A 20,194-nucleotide genomic window follows, 5' to 3' on the forward strand; every position below is an offset into this window, starting at 1 on the left:
CAGTATAATTAAACAGTGTCTGTGTGTTTGGGGAATAAAGCTAGGATCACTCCTCTTCAATAAATGTTTTATAAAAACAGCCAACTAAGTGGACACATTCATTCTTTTGTTTTTTGTTAACTGAGAGGTCCAATTGAGCTGACCCATTTTCATGGAACGCTCAGGAAGAAAAGCTCCAACATCATTACATGTGAAGAAACAGAACTTAAATACAATATTAACACAGGCACAGGCATACAAAATGAAAGTGCAGACATCAGTAGAAATGTATGCAGACAATTATAGTGTACAATGACAATTCTTATCTTATACATGCAAAAATATTAAAGGGCTGGAATTTATATGCAAAATGCCAGTAGCATATTTACTGCTATATGATGAGGAAGAAAACATATACTGAACACATTGCACATGCTCACCCACATATCCAATGATAGAGCATGCCTTGACACCCGCAGAGTAAATGTTTGTTTGTGAAAGTATTAGGATACTGGTTTAGTTGTACATCTTGAAGACAAACTGGTAATTTATTTATGCTATATGACTCAAAGATATGTAATCATTTGTAAGTTTTCTGTAGGATTGTCCACTTGTTTATTAAGAGTAAAAATATACATACCACTGAGACAACTATGTTACTATTTACTGACATTTCATTTCTTGTATTTCAGTTAGTCAATATTGGCTGAGTGAAAACTCAAGTAGCCAAATGTGCATTTTCAATGGAGGAAAAAAAAACTTCGCCCCAACCCTACCCCTACCCAACTAATATAACAACTGTCAGAAGTGCATATGACCCTCCTTGAGAAAAGAAAATGTCGTTATACTAACTCATATTCAGCAGCTGGTATCTAGGTGCATTGCACTATGGTACTCTCTACTCTTTAGTTTGTTATGCTCCCTTGGGTGTGTATGCAATATGTTATTAGCCTAGAAATGGTTACCTGAGGAATTCAGATGTCCTTATTGTCAGTTTTGTGAACCACCTGTTAAACAACCGCATTAGTCCTCATTTTGCAAGGGTTTGTTGTTCTAGAAAGATAACGTAGGTTACTGAGACAAATAGCAGTGGCAGTTTTGTAAACTGCCCATCCCTCAGAAAAAGAAATTTAATTTCATAGTGCCCTTCATTTTTTATTTTTTTAATAACATATGTTTGTTCATGTCACAAGTTTGTGACCCAAGCATTAATGGCTTTATCTTTAATAGCAACCAAGCCAGGCTGTATCTTATAAAGAATGTAGCAGAACGGTTCAGACACTGAACAATGTTAACACCACTGTAATGCTGTGTTGAACTTTTCAAAGCCCGGACACATCACAGCACAGCCTATAGGCATGGCCATACTGAAATAATGAAATAATAACTGACAAACTGCATGTCGATTAATGGCCAATCTTGTTCATGAAGTGGGAGTACAAGGACAACTTAATATCCAGTTTTTTCTGGGCCATGGTTCCTTAAACTGCCAAATTATTTATATTGCATTATCTAGGGAGCAGCACTGTACCATAACTATTGCATCATCTAGGGAAAGCACTGTACTGTAACCGCAAGCTTACAGATGCAGTCATTCATGGATGATCCTTGAGGGAATGAGAGACAATGAATTAAAGAAAATTCAAGCACTCTCTCTTCTTTGGAGCCAAACCAAGTAAGGAAGCTCTGAATGATTCAAAGGGGAGAGACTGTAAGGGCCACAGTTCTATCCGCACATATTTCTTGTCTAGAAGCTGCTTCATTACTCCCTCTTTGCCTTTAACCGAACTTGGATTTTTACACGCGATTCCTTTGATAAAACAATAGCAATTAGAGGGCAACCTGTTAATTCAATAGTCTTTCAATAAAGAGGCTAAACAATTAGGCATTCGGCTTGATGGGAGAATTATTACATGGATGCCCACGGGAAACCACAAAGAATTTTACCCCCGGAAGCCATGAAATGAAGACCTCCCTCTCTCAGAATGGGTGCTTGAAGCACCCCATGGCTTGACTTTTGGTATATTATTGAGTTTACAACTTTTGATCCCTTCTTGGACCAGCATTTGACAGCTGAGTGCCCATCACTGCAGTGAGTAAAATATGAGCAAATCTACACGATGGCCATATGCACTTCACAATACTGAAAACCCAACAAAGTTACGCCTTGTGTTTTTCCTGCCTGCTCCTCTCCACTTCAGGAGTACACCATTGATCTCTCTGTTATAACCCCCATTCTAGTCTCAGCATGACACTCATTCCATTTCCGGGACTTCTCAACTACTTTCAGTTTATGGACTTTCAGGTCATAACAAAGGCAGGCCTAGCCTCCTCTCAAGTGATGGGCTTCATGTAATGTTAATAAATAGGTGAATAAAGGCAATGCTTGAGAGGGATCCATGTCAATCACTATAGCCATGTAATATACAAAACCCAGAAAACAATCATTGTAAATTTTTACTTTCAACTTATTTAGATGTCTTTTACTCAGAGCTCCCAATACTGAAACCAAGTCCTCAGCCCTAGGGCCCTCAGTGCATAAAATATACTGGATCCCATCTGCATAGAGTAGATTGAATAGATTGATATATTTTCTCTTTTACTAAAGACAGTATGAGAACCATGATTGTTGAGGTCTGCTGAGTAAGAAACTGGTCTGGAGCATTGGGTAAATCCTGAATCTGCACAGCTGCACTGATGAGACACGTGCCAACTTCACCAGCCTGCATGCCAGTAATAAGCAAGTGGGAGAACACTAAGCTGCTGGGACCAGCACCCACTGAGCTTCCTACCCCATACTGTGGGTGGGACATCAGCATTGCAGGCAACCCCCTCATCAATAAGAAGCTCAAGAAGTATGGATTTCCCTTTCTGAGTGAGCACCTCTATAAATCCCTCCAAACATTCTTCTGCTGTTTGACTCTTTACTTCATCGAAATTTGGATAGTTCAATTGAAGGTAATTATCTCAAAAAAGGTGTAGAAGACTGTTCCTTTCCAGTGATGTTCAACCATCTTTTTGTTACTTGCATCTTGCCTTCTTTGGAGCTGTCTCTCTTTTGTAACTACAGATTCAGTGATCTACTGATTTACCCTCTTATGGTGACTCTTGAGGTCTTTTGGTTGAGAATTCCTTGAACAGGAACCCGGTCTGAGCCTTAAACTGTTTCCACCTGTTTCACATGTTCTCCAAAGCTGTCATGGTCCTGAAAAGCCCACAGGATTAGCCAACATGCATAACTTTAGCAGAAGGTGCTGGGGTCGTGATCAGCAGATCTGTCTGTAAATCTGTGGGAGGGTGTTAGAACCTGTCACTCCTCCTTAGGATGGACAGAGTGCCAGATTAGAGAACAGACTTTTTTTTTTGCTCTTTAGCTTAGTGTTGAGGGGTGCGGATGTGGCAATGGCACCGGGCACCAAATGAGTGAGCTGTGACTTTGAAACAACCAACCAAGCGAAAATAAAAACAAAATGTCTTTCCCCAAAGCAGCATGAACAGTGCATAAATGTTTAAGCCCTCTTGATGACAAGGTCTTTTTTCCTGAATTACTCAAGTAAAGGAAGAGATAGAAATACTGTGAGTTGGGAAGATACGGATGAAAAATCAAACATAGCTGGAATACTGACTGAGGTATGATTGGACTTAACATGCAGCCCCTTTATTCCTTTTCAGGTATGACATTGCTCTGATTAGGCTAGGTCAGCCTGTGACCTTCAATGACAAGATCCAACCAAGCTGTCTTCCAGCCACAGGCAGAATACTGCCACATAACTTCACCTGCTATGCTACTGGATGGGGAAGACTTTCTAGTAAGTGTCAAATGCAGTGGATCATTACATTATTCCGGACGGATTTTGCACATTTCCTTTTTTTCCACATTATATTTTTTTGGTAGGTTCATAGGTAGGTACTAGACTATCAGCCCAAGGGCCTACGTAAGCCTAGCCAACAAGGTTCCCTGGCTTACGCCACCCAAGAAAGTTATTTTCCTGTGCCACTGTCGAGCAGAGACACAGAAGTGATCCCCGGGTGTATTTCCTATTTGTGGGATTCTGGGAAGGTGTGAATGGTTGCAGTTATATTATAGACTCAGTCCTTTGAATGCCTTTATCCCTGCTAACCCCATGTAAAGGTTGTCTGGGTGCATATTTACATTTCAAGGTACCTTTTTAAAAAATGTAAGTGATGTAAAGGTACACTAAGTTATAGTTTATGACTGAACAGTAATGTACAAATCAGGCCTATAGGGACAGGGTAATAGTTAATTTTCATAATGCTTTCTTATAGGACAACTGTTACAGATAAAAACATCATGTTTGCTTGCATTGTATCACATTTGGTTTAGGCTTGCACTGTTTTTGTACCCATACTGTGCAAAAGATTGTGCTGCTTGTTTACTCTGCTTATAACTTACAACAAGGTAGGTGCCCCTTGGGAAAAGTGAGATGTTCTCTATTTCCCCCAGTGCAGCAACTTCTTTTGGACTTTTGGATTTCATACTCAAAACCTATTTGGACCAAAATAGTAATGATAAACTGTCCTGCTCGCCGTTTTAGCGCCATGGTTATGTTTATACGCCACAGTGCTCCCTTCAGAAAAAGTGATAAATTCCCGAATACTGCAGCCAGAATAAGGTTAATTACAGGTTCCTGCTGTGTTATATAATTGGCAGTAGAAGTTTTTACATGCAGAAAAATAAGAAATTAGATGTCAAATCAAAATCTAATATGTTTTAAATGCACCTTTTTGTTGTTCTTATTTATAAAAGTTAAGCCATCTAAATTTATTCTAATTCTATCCAAAAACTAACACCTGTCTGCAACTTTGTCATATACTACTGGAATATAAATTGCTGAACAATTGCAGATATCATGGGTAGCTATGTATTCAGTTGAATGAATGATTTTGACTAGTGAACATAATAGTTTTGTAGCCGTGTATTTCCTCTATCATTAAACTTATCCTTCTTTGCTTGCCTGATATAAAACTACTAAAACTCAGAACAAGAACAGTAACAGTAAAAGGAAATGAGAAGGACGATTCATTTCCCAATGTATACATAATTAACTTTATTCAGTTTTTGTAATTCAGACAGCTGGCGGTTCTTCTCCAGACAGACTTCAGCAGGTCCGTTTACTCACTGTGGATCATGCAAACTGCTCACGATCAGACTGGTGGGGCAGCACCGTAAAAAGCACCATGGAATGCGCTGGTGGGGATGGAATTTACTCAACATGCAATGTTAGTAAATTCTAAAGTTTAAAACTCTTCCTTCTGCTTACAGTGTTATTAAATGTTTAACTCATAAATTCAGCTGTGTGCTGTGTAAAAAGTAGAAGAACGCAAGGACTATAAAGTGTAAGTGGTCATTAAGTTACAATTACAAGTTAAGTCGACTGTGGCCAATTACTAAATCTGACACACTACATCCAATGCTTTAAAAAGGTAAGAAAAAAGCTCAGCCATATCCCATTTATCATCATTTGTTAAAAGATTCACAGAAAGACAGTTTTGGGAAATGCCTTCTTCAGCTCTATAGCTGACTCATCTCAGACATTGTCTACAGCATTTGCTGTCTGAAGCTTTTAATAAAAGTTAGTTTTATTTCTTTCTCTAAATGCTCATAACATTAGTCACCGGAGTCCGGGAACAGCCCTGTAAAGAACACTGTTGTCACAGCTGGTGATGGTTAAGTTTGTTCCACCTGCAATGTTATTAAATTAAAAACTTTAGAACTCTTGCTTCTGCTTGCAGTATTAGTAAAAGTTTAACTAATAAATTCATGTTTATGATGAAAAGTAGAAGCACCTAAGGACAAGATGAGATATGATGTCTAAGTGGTAACGAAGTTACAAGTTAAATCAGTTGCTCCCAGCTACTTAATGGGTCAGACTAGCTGCAATATTTAAAAAAATAAGGACAAAAAGCCTCAGTCATAAGCTGTTTGTTAACATTTGTTAAAAGAATAACAGAGACTGTTTTGGAAAATGACTTCTCCAGTGCTATAGCTGACTCATCTCAGACAGATGAACTGAATAAAGCATTATCTGCAACATTCTCTGTCTGAAGCTTTAAATAAAAGTTAGCAAAATGAATATGGGTGAGGTTTTTATTTTTTTTTTTAATGCACATAAGGTTAATTACCAGAATCCCGCAAATGATAGTTTAGTTTAGCACAGAAATTCAGATTCAGGGTGTAATCTACTAGGTATGAATGCACTAGTCTCAAAAAAAAATTATTACAGGATAAGAAATATTTCCATAGCACAGATTTGAAATATTTATCACTTTATAACTCATAAATGTGTAGTTTGAATGTTCAAATTATAAATGAACAAAAAAAAGTGCAAAAACTGATTTGCTAGAATAACTTGCTTGCTCAATGGTGAGAAAATATTACAAATGTGTATAAGGTGACTCTGCATTTGTGAGCTAAAGCAAGATGGACAAGTTCTTATTATTTCTAAATCCTTTTGTTTCATAAAAGCGCAGGTCTTGCACCTGTCACCATATTTTCCGAAATACAAACAGGCAGGGAATGTAAAGACAAGTCAACTAAATACTGAATTTCCAGGACAACAGAACCAAAAACGTCAACAGCAACATTTTAAGTCCAAAAATCTTACTCTGTGCAACTCTAACATCAACATAAATCAAAAGAGCACACAGTAAGAATGAATTTATATGTAGAAACTATGGCTATGTATAACACAATTAAAGACTTGATTATGTCAAATACTGCAGTGCGTGCTGCAGATGTTATGACATATAGCACAACAGGAAAGAGGCATAAGCTGAACATTTAACAAAAATGAAAATAAATGGCAAAATCATCTTATCTTAACACATATCCAAAAACAAAATAAGAAACATTACGATGTCATGGGAAATTAAATAATTGTAATAACACAGTATTTACATAATAAAATATACAAAAATATGCCATTTCAGGTGCGTTGTTTTCATGTGCAGAATAACCATAATGCCCTAGAGAATGATTACAGTTATTCAGCAATATCTTGCAGAATAACTGAGCACTTACAAACATCAGCACTACTATACTTATTTATTTATCCTTGTACTGGTGACCAATTCATCCTGTTCAAAGTTACAAGGGAGCTGAAACCTGTCCTAGCGCTAACTAGGCAGAAGACAGACAGAGGACTAATTCTAGATGGGTTGCCAAGTCACCCACAGCATATCTTTGGGATCTGGGAGGAAACCACAGAACCATACAAAAACCCATGCAGACACAAGAAGATGACACCCCAGCTAGGAACCAAACCACAAAACCAAGTTTCATGATACAGCAAAGTTAAAGACTGTGTTACTGAGCCATGTAATTATCCCTTAAATCATGAACAATTAACCTACAGTTACTGTTAGCCATACTTTACAGACATCTGTAGGCTGTATGTATGTACGAGAGCCATGGAGTATCCTTATTGGCAGTATTAGCAAATACTGCAGTGATGCAACACAATGTGATACCCAAGAATTCTAGACTTTGTAAAACTTGGGCTTTATTTTACGCACTTTGCCAAGAAATATGTTATGTAAGTTGTACATTAGCCATGAAAAATGAAATATAAGTGAGTGGGACACTTGCATTTTACAAAATATTGTGTGTTATAACTCCATGTATTCTTTAAGCTTTTGAGCCAGTGTAGACTTCAGGTTTACACGGAGGAGGAAATGCTGCTAGATAATGAATCTACACTCTTGGCATTACAGCTGTAACTAGCACCTTAAAATTAGTTTTTCAACCTACTTAACTTAATTCATGCTCTTTGCATAGAGAGGGTTCACTGTCTATACCCTTTGATTTCTGCAAAGAATTGCATAGCATAGTCACAACTCCAGGAGTTTATGCATTCAAGGCTACTGCTTTTTTAGTCCTTAGATGGGAGATGCATTTAAAAAGAATTTCTTCTTCAATTTTGTGTAATACACTAGTATGAGCAATACATTTTATCCCAACATAATTGCTTGAATTAACAAATTTCTGCATAAAAATAATACAAATAAAAGACAGACACATACACACATGCTATGCCTGTATAGAGCAAGGAGATGTAGAAAAATCCAGTTTTATACATTTTAAAATTGTTTTCCAGGATATCACATTATGACAATTTCTGTTTTCAGTGTCTAAAGCTGCACAGTGGTCCGCAGTCCAAAAAGAAAAGTGAACAGTGCTACAAATAGTGAACTTAAGTTGCATCTGTCTTTGCTGCTGGACAAATATCAGTATATTAATAAGCAAAGTTTTTCTGTACTAACCAGTATAGAACAGATTTATATGCTGGAATCAAAGAATGACTGAGAACATTATTGATATATACTGCTGTAAATATGTGGATTAGATTGATTATAGCAGATTACATTTCATTTTATATAACCCTATTTAAAAAAATCCATTTTTCATTTCTTGTAGTTGTGAATATACAAATGACGTATATTTCTGAAATTCCATTCCACTGTGGAATTGAGGTGAACTAGAGTTTGAGTTTCGGGAATATCTTTGCCTTGCAAGTGTTCTTTAATAGTACAATTTATGCTGCCAGATTTCTCTTGCGCTCTCTCTCTCTCTCTCTCTCTCTCTCTCTCTCTCTCTCTCTCTCTCTGTGTCTGCTGTTTATACAATGAGCTCTGCTACAGACTACAAGGCAATTTTAAACTGCCTTACAAAGTGGATTCCATTTGGCACTGTAACTATAAAAGTCCGCTACCATGCAGCTGTGTACGTGATTATTAAGTGCTTCATCTGATGTATGACTTTAGAAGAAATACTTGGACAGAGAGAACGGCAGAAGAGAAGGCAGCAAGGCTTGGGCCCGACACATCTGCTTGTCACCTACTACGGTTGTTGATAGTGACTGCCAGTCAGAAATAGGAAGAAGTCGCTGACAGCATGATCACTAGGGCTCCTGTGGGGACTGCGTTTATGTTTCTGCATCCTTATTCATCAAAAACTAAAATGCAGTTACTGCAGCTTGTAGAATAAGCAAAAGGTAGCAGGACCTATGCTTAAAGTGAACATATTAAAATGGAAGCAGATCACTGCAATTTTCTGCATTTTTTGTTTATTCATATTAATATCCACAAAATGACACAGAGCTTGGCAGTGCTTGCTTTACCTTCCCTGCCTTAACATCAGTAGTACACATTAGTTTATATACAAAACTGTTATGTATATAAACTAGTTACTTCCTTTTAACATCTTTTATGACTGTGTGAAAAGCCACGACCATCTATAGTGATTAGTCCTATTAAGTGCAGGGCCTTCTCAAAAACCTTCCACATTAGTTATAAGGCCTAGTGCACAGGACGGCTTTTAAACAGACTAATATACTTCAGATCCATTAAAGAGATGGTTTGAAACAGTGTGTGCATGCCTCCCAACTGCCCAGATTTTAGTCTTATGTTTTTATTCTGTTCCTCATAAAATTTGTGGTTTTCTTTTAAATCATTGAGAAATCTCTAAATAATGATATTTGTTTATAGGTTCATAGGTTTTATAAGCCTAGTCAGAAAGTGCTGGCTTTCGCCGCCCCCTTAGATTAGTTCCCTGTGCCTCTGTCCAGTATAGCCACTAGTTCCCTGTGCCGCTGTCCAGCAGAGCCACTGCAGTGATCCCCGGGGTAAATTTTCTGTTTCCCATCCACTCGTCAAGGTTTCTCTTGAAGAGCGTTAGTGAGGGGCTCTGTCTAATGTAGATTGGAATCCTGTTCCAAAGCATGGGGAGTCTCTGGGACAGGAATCTATCCCTCCAGCATATCCTATTTATCATTGTGGTGAGGTTTAGATTCCTAGAGCGTGTGACTCTCGGGGATTTGTTTTTTTTTTTAGGTGGAGCATTTCCATCAATTCTGGGTTGGACATGGCCTTGTGTGTCAGGCAGAGATCACCTCTGAGTAAGCGGAAAGCAACCAAGTACAGCTGGAGTTTCTTCAGTCGAGCTGCATAGGGCATCTGTTTGAGGCCAGTAATCCTCTTGGTGAGGTACTTCTGTGGTCTTTCCAGTTGTTGCAGGTGTCTTGTAAGGTACATCCCAAATGGGGTGTTGTACTCTATGATGGGTCTGATGAGTGATGAGTAGAGGGGCACAATAACCTCTTTTGTTCTAGATGTGAACCCTTTTGTGATTAGGTGGGCCACATAGAAGGATTTTCTAACCACCTTGGCAATATGATTATCAAAGAAGAGATTACTATCTACTTGGGTCCCCAGATCCCTTATTACATTTTCTGTATTTAGGGGACTACCACGTATGTGGTAGTTCATGGGCACTTTGTTTTTTCCAAAGGGGATGACTATGCACTTTTGGTATTTAGCTTGAGGCCATGATTTTGACACCAGGTATCCGTCTCAGTGAGGCCCTTCTGGAGGATATCTGTATTAGTCAGAGAGTCAGTTATGTCCCCCAGTTTGCAGTTGTCTGTGAACTTGGTCAGCCATAGTCCTGTGCTTGCCTGTACCTCTGAGAAGTATATACCAAACAGGAGGGGTCCCAGGACTGAACCCTGGGGGACACCACTTGTAACTGGTTTAGAGTCGGACCTAGAGCCTGCAACTCTCACTGTGTGGGTTCTATCCATGAGCCAATTGGCAACCCATCTCATGACGTAGGGGTTTATGTTCAGGCTGGTGAGCTTGTCTTTAATACCAGAATGGGGAATGGTGTCAAAAGCCTTTGCGAGGTCTAGGTAGGCTGTGTGGACCTCCTTTCCCTCATCTAAAGCCTTTGTAACTGTCTCAAAGAAGTCCACCAGGTTTAGGAGACATGATCTGCCCTTAACAAAGCCAAACTAGGTAGGGTCCAATGTTTGGAGGTTCCCAATGTCTCTATTAATGAGTTCCATGATGATGTGCTCCATAGCCTTGCAGACCAGGCTAGTCAGGCTTATAGGGTGATAGTTCCTGGGGTCTGTTGTGGCTCCACCTTTGTGGAGCAGGATAACTGTTGCTGTGCACCACTCTATGGGTACATAGCCTGTAGAGAGGCTGAATTTGAACAGTGTGTTTAGATGAGGGGTTAGTTCATTTTGGAGCTCATGTAAGACACACCCTGGGACAACATCCGGTCCCATTGAAGCTGTGTTTTTGGCTTTGGATAGGGCTGTTTTAACCTGTGTGTCACTGATTGCCCGGGCTCTACATTCTTCTGGTATGGTTATGGGCCCTTTAGGGGGTAAGAGGGGGGTGAAGTTTGCACTAAACTTGTCTGCCAGAATGTTGGCAATATCAGTCGGTTCAGTGTATTTTGTGCCATTCTGCACTAACTCAGATCAGATCTGAGAGTTTCCTCTTAGGTTCTTCACATAGCTAAAGAACGCTTTGTGGTTATCTTTGGAGTCCTTGGCAGTTTTTCTTTTGAAGCTAGCCTTGCATTATTTTATGAGGGATCATAGTTTCTTGCTGATACTGATCAGAGATGTCTTTCCTACTTGGGATTGGGAATTTCAAACTTCATATCCTTCAGAAAAAAATACATGCTAATGGAACAGCTGTCACTCTAGTAACTTTCTAAGTTTATAAAAGCAATATTTAAAATCCGTCCCTACTTTTGGGCCTTTGTTCCTCAATTATTTTGGCTTTGCCCAGATTTCATGCACTAAGAGGTTGAGAGGTGTGTCTACACTGCTAATGAAACAAAACTAGTATGGGCATGTTTTTGACATCTGTGCTTGTCATCTTTGAAGACTGGTTCTTGAATTACATTCTTAAGGCACTCAATTTACTTAGCACACCCTGTGATATAATTTAATAAATCTTCATAAAACCGCGGTGGTGGTGCTGCGGTAGCGTTGTCACCTCACAGTAAGATTCTGTCCGGTTTGATTCTCAGCTAGAGCGTCTTCTGTGTGGAGACATGCATGAATGGGCGTACCTTCGTTGAAGGTTGTGCATCAGGGCTGGTAACTCGGCACGTAAAAATCAACTACCAATCATTAGTGGACTGGAGTTCCACTGTGGCGAACCCTAACCGGGAAAAGCCGAAAGACACAACAACAACAACAACATCCCTAGGAAAAAAGCTTTATATTTTTGCATTTTATTTATTGATTGAATGAGAGTGATAACGAGAAGCGATGAACTGCTCGCAGCAAGTATGATGTAAACGACCCTCTGGCTGTACAGCTCATATGCATTATTCTACAGCTTCTTCAAATAAAAAGGCACTTAAATGATTGCTACACAGATTATATCCTGACTGTAGCGATATCAAAGAAACCTTGTTTTACTGCATTTGATATCAGAATACTAATTTATTGCAGTTTACAAAATATATAGCATATCAGAAGGACTTGCATTGTGTCTTTGTGGACTTGGAGAGCGCATATGACAGGGTGCCTAAAGAGGATTTGTGCTATTGTATGAGGAAGTTGGGAGTGGCAGAGAAGTATGTACAAGTGGTACAGGATATGTATAAGGGCAGTGTGACAGTGGTAAGGTCTGCAGTGGGAGTGACAGATGGATTTAAGGTGGAGGTGGGTTACATCAAGGATCAGCTCTGAGCCCTTTCTTATTTGCAATGGTGATGGACACATTGACAGACAAGATCAGACAGGAGTCCCCGTGGACTATGATGTTTGCCGATGACATTGTGATCTGTAGTGAGAGTAGGGAACAAGTTGAGGAGATCCTGGAGAGGTGAAAATATGCTCTAGGCAGGAGAGGAATAAAGGTTAGCAGGACTAAGACAGAATATGTGTGTGTAAATGAGAGGGGGGCTAGAGGAATGGTGAGGATGCAGGGAGTAGAGTTAGCAAAGGTGGATGAATTTAAATACTTGGGAATGGATCAACAGTTCAGAGTAATAGTGAGTGTGGAAGGCAGGTGAAGAAGAGAGTACAGGCAGAGTGGAGTGGGTGGAGAAGATTGTTTGGAGTGATTTCTGACAAATGTGTACCAGTAAGAGTGAAAGGGAAGCCCTACAAGAGGGTAATGAGACCAGCTATGTTATATGGATTGTTGGAGATGGTGGCACTGACAAAAAGGCAGGAGTCAGAGCTGGAGGTAGCAGAGTTAAAGATGATAAGATTTGCATTGGATGTGATGTGGATGGACTGGATTAGGAATCAGTATATTAGAGGGTCAAGCTCAGGTTGGACGGTTTGGAGACAAAGCCAGAGAGGTAAGAATGCATTGGTTTGGACATGCTGAGAAGGGATGCTGGGTATATTGGGAAAAGGATGTTAAGGATGGAGTTTCCAGCTAAGAGGAAAAGAGGAAGAGGCCTAAGATAAGGTTTATGGATGTGGTGAGAAAGGACATGCAGGTGGTTGGTGTGACAGAGCAAGATGCAGAGGACAGAAAGAAATGGAAACAGATGATCCAAAGCCAAAGCCAGTGGTCTGTGGCTGTCCAGGTTTGCAGATGCCTGCAAGCTGGGCACTGTCTTAAATTCCCCTAGTGATGTGAACATCCTCCAAGAGGGCCTTACCCAAACTAATGACTGGTGCCGGAAGCAAAGCCTCAAACTGAATGCCAAGAAATGCATCATTATCCCCTTTGGGGAAAATGTCATCCCCACTAATTATCACATTAATAATGTACTAAGCATACAATCAGTTGTGAGGGACTTGGGCACCCAGGTTAATAGCAACCTGACTTTTGACCACCACATTGCCTCAGTTGTACGGAAGGCTTTCTACATGGCCCACCTCATAAATAAGGGTTTTTCATCCAGGAATAAGGAGGTCATAACATCCCTGTACTTCTCACTTATCAGACCCATAATTGAGTACAATGCCCCCTTCAGCATGTACCTTGCCAAGCACATGCAGCAATTGGAGAGACCACAGAGGTTCCTAACCAGGAAAATCCAGGGTCTCAAACACCTATTCTATACAGATAGGCTAAAAGCCCTGTCCCTCCACTCACTCTCATATAGACTGCTCAGAGGTTACCTGGGTCTGGCATACAAGACCATTTCAGACCCAGCCTTGATGGAGTTGCTGCATATCTGTAATTCAAACTCCAGTTGTGCAACTCACATGCAAGGTCTTAACCTGGTCTGTGACATTAATAGAACTTGTTGGCATGATAGATTTGTGTCCCAGAGACTCCCCCCTCTGTGGAATAGACTCCCCTCTCCATGTCAAGCAGAGTACCTCACTAGCCCTCTAAGAGGAACCTGGACCACTGGATGGGAAACAGAAAATATACTCCTGGGATCCCACCGTTTTCCCTGCTGGACAGGGGAAACAGGTGCTGACTTAGCGAACATGGGCGAAATTCTTGGCTAGGCTTATAAGGGCCTCTGGGCCAATAGCCTAGTATCATCCTATGAACCTAATCCTCTGTGGCGACCCCTAACAGGAACAGCTGAAAGAGGAAGAAGAAGAAGCAGTTGCTGGAGACAACAAAGTCACCTCTCATGACTGCACAAACTAGACTAATTAAAAATAATAATAACTTAGTGACATGTGGCCATTGATCCAGGCAATGAAAATTCCTATTCATTGGCAAGACAACTTCAAAGAGGGAAATGAATACTTTTTTGGGTCCCATTTTGCTAAGACCCAGTTGTGATGAAATGCACAAATAAACATTGGGCATATGGTCAAGTATTATGAGCAGTCAAACTGCCCTTTATTGTAAACCAATATACTTCCAGCAGCTTTGATAAAATGTGCCTTGGATATTTTCTTCACAGTTTTATAGGTTTACAGGTAAGTACAGCAGAACTAATGACTATAGCATTTTTATATTACTACAGTTACTGGGTCAAAGGCAGATGATGTAAGCAACAGCTTTATTTTTGTCTGACATAAATGAGTTAGGGTGATGGACCTAATTGTGCTGGATGTAGTTACTAATCTAGTTTCATGAATATTATTTACTTTTAGAGATGGCATGCATTTGATTTACACCTTCCATTTCTGAGTCTCCTTTTATGGTTTTCAGCTGTTATACTGCCCTATTTCATTTTATATAAATTGCTGAATTGCTTCAGCAATACCAACCGACAGCCATGTAAAGCAAACATTTTCATTGCAGGGTGACTCTGGTGGGCCTCTGAACTGCTGAAACTCCAATGGTAAGTGGGAAGATCATGGAATTGTCAGTTTTGGCTCTGCTAATGGCTGCAACTACCCAAAGAAACCATCCGTTTTCACAAGGGTCTCTGCTTTCAACAGCTGGATTAGCCAGGTAAGGTGATGGCTGTATAATTTTCCTCTTTTGGTATTGTTTGTCACCTTCCGTTCCTTAACAGCATTGTTAACATGCCTGATCAGCTTTATATGAGCTATTGTTATGATCGTTATCTTTTTATTCATAGGTTCATAGGTTTATACTAGGCTATCTGCCCTAAGGCATTTATAAGCCTAGCCCAGAGTTTTTGTGGTCTACGCCACCCCTTATGTTAAAAAATACTGTGCCCATTAGTTTGTTATGCCTCTGTCCAGCAGTGACACAGAGATGATTCCCGGGGTAAACCTACAATCTCCCATCCACCGGTCAAGATTTCTCTTGAACTGAGCCAGCGAGGTGCTCTGCCTCACATGGACCGGGATTTTATTCCACAACATAGGGAGTCTCTGGGTGACAAATCTATCCCTCCAGCATGTCCTATTTATATCCGTGCTAAGGTTTAAGTTGCTTGCTCTAGTGTATCTGGTAGATTTGGATTTTTTGAGGTGGAGCATGTTCATTAATTCCGGGTTGGACATGGCCTTGTATGTCAGGCACAGGTCACCACTGAGCAGACGGTATGCGACTGAATAGAGCTGGAGTTTCTTCAGTCTGGCAGCATATGACAGATTTTGGAGTCCCTTTATCCTTTTGGTGAGGAACTTTTGGGGTCTCTCCAATTGCTGCAGGTGTCGGGTGAGATACATCCCGAATGGGGCATTGTACTCGATCATTGGTCTGATAAGTGAAGAGTACAGGGGAACAATGATCTCACTTGATCTGGATGTGAATCCCTTCATGATCAGGTGGGCAATGTAGAAGGTTTTTCTAACCACTTTAGCAATGTGAGTGTTAAAAGAAAGGCCACTGTCAACCTGGGTCCCCAGGTCCCTGATAACCTCTTCTGTGCTTAGTGGATTGCCACCTATATGGTAGCGTGGGGTTACCTTATTTTTCCGAAGGTATGACTATACATTTTTTGGCATTTAACTTCAGGCCATGGCTCTGGCACCAGCTATCAGTTTCCGTGAGACCCCTCTGAAGGATATCTGTGTCTGATGTACTTTCCACTATGGCTCCTAGCTTGCAGTCATCTGCAAACTTTGTCAGCCATAGTCCTCCTATGTTAGCCTGTACTTCTGAGAAGTAGATGCCAAACAACAGGGGGCCAAGGACTGAGCCCTGTGGGACACCACTTGTGACCGGCTTGGAGTCTGACATGGCGCCAGCTACTCTAACCCTGTGGGTTCTGTCCTTTAGCCAGTTTGTGACATATGGGTTTACATTTAAGCTGGTAAGTTTCTCTATAATACCCGAGTGGGGTATTGTGTCGAAAGCTTTTGCAAGGTCAAGGTAGGCTGTAATAAGGGAACGCAAGTATGATGTAAACGACCCTCTGGCTGTACAGCTCATATGCATTATTCTACAGCTTCTTCAAATAAAAAGGCACTTAAATGATTGCTACACAGATTATATCCTGACTGTAGCGATATCAAAGAAACCTTGTTTTACTGCATTTGATATCAGAATACTAATTTATTGCAGTTTACAAAATATATAGCATATCAGAAGGACTTGCATTGTGTCTTTGTGGACTTGGAGAACGCATATGACAGGGTGCCTAAAGAGGATTTGTGCTATTGTATGAGGAAGATGGGAGTGGCAGAGAAGTATGTACAAGTGATACAGGATATGTATAAGGGCAGTGTGACAGTGGTAAGGTCTGCAGTAGGAGTGACAGATGGATTTAAGGTGGAGGTGGGGTTACATCAAGGATCAGCTCTGAGCCCTTTCTTATTTGCAATGGTGATGGACACATTGACAGACAAGATCAGACAGGAGTCCCCGTGGACTATGATGTTTGCCGATGACATTGTGCTCTGTAGTGAGAGTAGGGAACAAGTTGAGGAGATCCTGGAGAGGTGAAAATATGCTCTAGGCAGGAGAGGAATAAAGGTTAGCAGGACTAAGACAGAATATATGTGTGTGAATGAGAGGGGGGCTAGAGGAATGGTGAGGATGCAGGGAGTAGAGTTAGCAAAGGTGGATGAATTTAAATACTTGGGAATGGATCAACAGTTCAGAGTAATAGTGAGTGTGGAAGGCAGGTGAAGAAGAGAGTACAGGCAGAGTGGAGTGGGTGGAGAAGATTGTTTGGAGTGATTTCTGACAAATGTGTACCAGTAAGAGTGAAAGGGAAGCCCTACAAGAGGGTAATGAGACCAGCTATGTTATATGGATTGTTGGAGATGGTGGCACTGACAAAAAGGCAGGAGTCAGAGCTGGAGGTAGCAGAGTTAAAGATGATAAGATTTGCATTGGATGTGATGTGGATGGACTGGATTAGGAATCAGTATATTAGAGGGTCAAGCTCAGGTTGGACGGTTTGGAGACAAAGCCAGAGAGGTAAGAATGCATTGGTTTGGACATGCTGAGAAGGGATGCTGGGTATATTGGGAAAAGGATCTTAAGGATGGAGTTTCCAGCTAAGAGGAAAAGAGGAAGAGGCCTAAGATAAGGTTTATGGATGTGGTGAGAAAGGACATGCAGGTGGTTGGTGTGACAGAGCAAGATGCAGAGGACAGAAAGAAATGGAAACAGATGATCCAAAGCCAGAGCCAGTGGTCTGTGGCTGTCCAGGTTTGCAGATGCCTGCAAGCTGGGCACTGTCTTAAATTCCCCTAGTGATGTGAACATCCTCCAAGAGGGCCTTACCCAAACTAATGACTGGTGCTGGAAGCAAAGCCTCAAACTGAATGCCAAGAAATGCATCATTATCCCCTTTGGGGAAAATGTCATCCCCATTAATTATCACATTAATAATGTACTAAGCACGCAATCAGTTGTGAGGGACTTGGGCACCCAGGTTGATAGCAACCTGACTTTTGACCACCACATTGCCTCAGTTGTACGGAAGGCTTTCTACATGGCCCACCTCATAAATAAGGGTTTTTCATCCAGGAACAAGGAGGTCATAACATCCCTGTACTTCTCACTTATCAGACCCATAATTGAGTACAATGCCCCCTTCAGCATGTACCTTGCCAAGCACATGCAGCAATTGGAGAGACCACAGAGGTTCCTAACCAGGAAAATCCAGGGTCTCAAACACATATTCTATACAGATAGGCTAAAAGCCCTGTCCCTCCACTCACTCTCATACAGACTGCTCAGAGGTTACCTGGGTCTGGCATACAGGACCATTTCAGACCCAGCCTTGATGGAGTTGCTGCATATCTGTAATTCAAACTCCAGTTGTGCAACTCACATGCAAGGTCTTAACCTGGTCTGTGACATTAATAGAACTTGTTGGCATGATAGATTTGTGTCCCAGAGACTCCCCCCTCTGTGGAATAGACTCCCCTCTCCATGTCAAGCAGAGTACCTCTCAAGCCCTCTTTAAGAGGAACCTGGACCACTGGATGGGAAACAGAAAATATACCCCTGGGATCCCACCGGTTTCCCTGCTGGACAGGGGAAACAGGTGCTGACTTAGCGAACATGGGCGAAATTCTTGGCTAGGCTTATAAGGGCCTCTGGGCCAATAGCCTAGTATCATCCTATATACCTATGAACCTAATCCGCTGTGGCGACCCCTAACAGAAACAGCTGAAAGAGGAAGAAGAAGAAGCAGTTGCTGGAGACAACAAAGTCACCTCCCATGACTGCACAAACTAGACTAATTAAAAATAATAATAACTTAGTGACATGTGGCCATTGATCCAGGCAATGAAAATTCCTATTCATTGGCAAGACAACTTCAAAGAGGGAAATGAATAATTTTTTGGGTCCCATTTTGCTAAGACCCAGTTGTGATGAAATGCACAAATAAACACTGGGCATATGGTTAAGTATTATGAGTAGTCAAACTGCCCTTCATTGTAAACCAATATACTTCCAGCAGCTTTGATAAAATGTGCCTTGGATATTTTCTTCACAGGTTTATAGGTTTACAGGTAAGTACAGCAGAACTAATGACTATAGCATTTTACATTACTACAGTTACTGGGTCAAAGGCAGATGATGTAAGCAACAGCTTTATTTTTGTCTGACATAAATGAGCTAGGGTGATGGACCTAATTGTGCTGGATGTAGTTACTAATCTAGTTTCATGAATATTATTTACTTATTAGAGATGGCATGCATTTGATTTACAACTTCCATTTCTGAGTCTCCTTTTATGGTTTTCAGCTGTTATACTGCCCTATTTCATTTTATATAAATTGCTGAATTGCTTCAGCAATACCAACTGACAGCCATGTAAAGCAAAAATTTTCATTGCAGGGTGACTCTGGTGGGCCTCTGAACTGCTGAAGCTCCAATGGTAAGTGGGAAGATCATGGAATTGTCAGTTTTGGCTCTGCTAATGGCTGCAACTACCCAAAGAAACCATCCGTTTTCACAAGGGTCTCTGCTTTCAACAGCTGGATTAGCCAGGTAAGGTGATGGCTGTATAATTCTCCTCTTTTGGTATTGTTTGTCACCTTCCGTTCCTTAGCAGCATTGTTAACATGCCTGATCAGCTTTATACGAGCTGTTGTTATGATCATTATCTTTCTATTAATCTCAATTCCCCGATCGGACAAACACATCTGTGCACAAACCTTGTATTGTCTTCTCTGCTGCTTTTACCTTCACTGTATACATACACTCTCTCTGTGAACTAACGCCATCCCAAGGGACTACTGTACAAAAATAAATTCAGCATCAGCTCATCATCTGCATAAAATTTAGCTGCACAATGACAGGCATAAGGTCTACAGTCTCCTCTTCTCTGATTGTGACGCATGTACCAGTCTGCAGGGAGCCCTTACGTAACATCTGAGCTTCAGTTCTCATAATCATGAACAGTTTATCTGTAAAATAGAGAGACATTTTATTACCCAAGTTGATGTTAATTATTTTGATACCTTAAAGGGATGTTTATATTTCAGTTCCATGCACTACTGTGTTCTATTTATTTAATCTTCCTGACTGTGTTTGGAAATTAACTTTTATCAGTTTAGCACAACTTTCTAGTTCAGTATGACTTCTAAGTTAAACAGGCAGGTAACTAAATAAATAAATAACA

At 40.6% G+C, this 20,194-nt stretch overlaps 1 pseudogene; it reads left to right on the forward strand.

Moving 5' to 3' along the window:
- Positions 1–19,571, forward strand: part of LOC122810603 — a 72,341-nt pseudogene extending 52,770 nt beyond the window's left edge.
- Positions 19,572–20,194: the final 623 nt, after the last annotated feature.

The sequence above is a fragment of the Protopterus annectens genome, chromosome 9.part0 (genome assembly GCF_019279795.1).
Source record: "Protopterus annectens isolate FY-2018-M chromosome 9.part0, PAN1.0, whole genome shotgun sequence".
Lineage (NCBI taxonomy): Eukaryota > Metazoa > Chordata > Ceratodontiformes > Protopteridae > Protopterus > Protopterus annectens.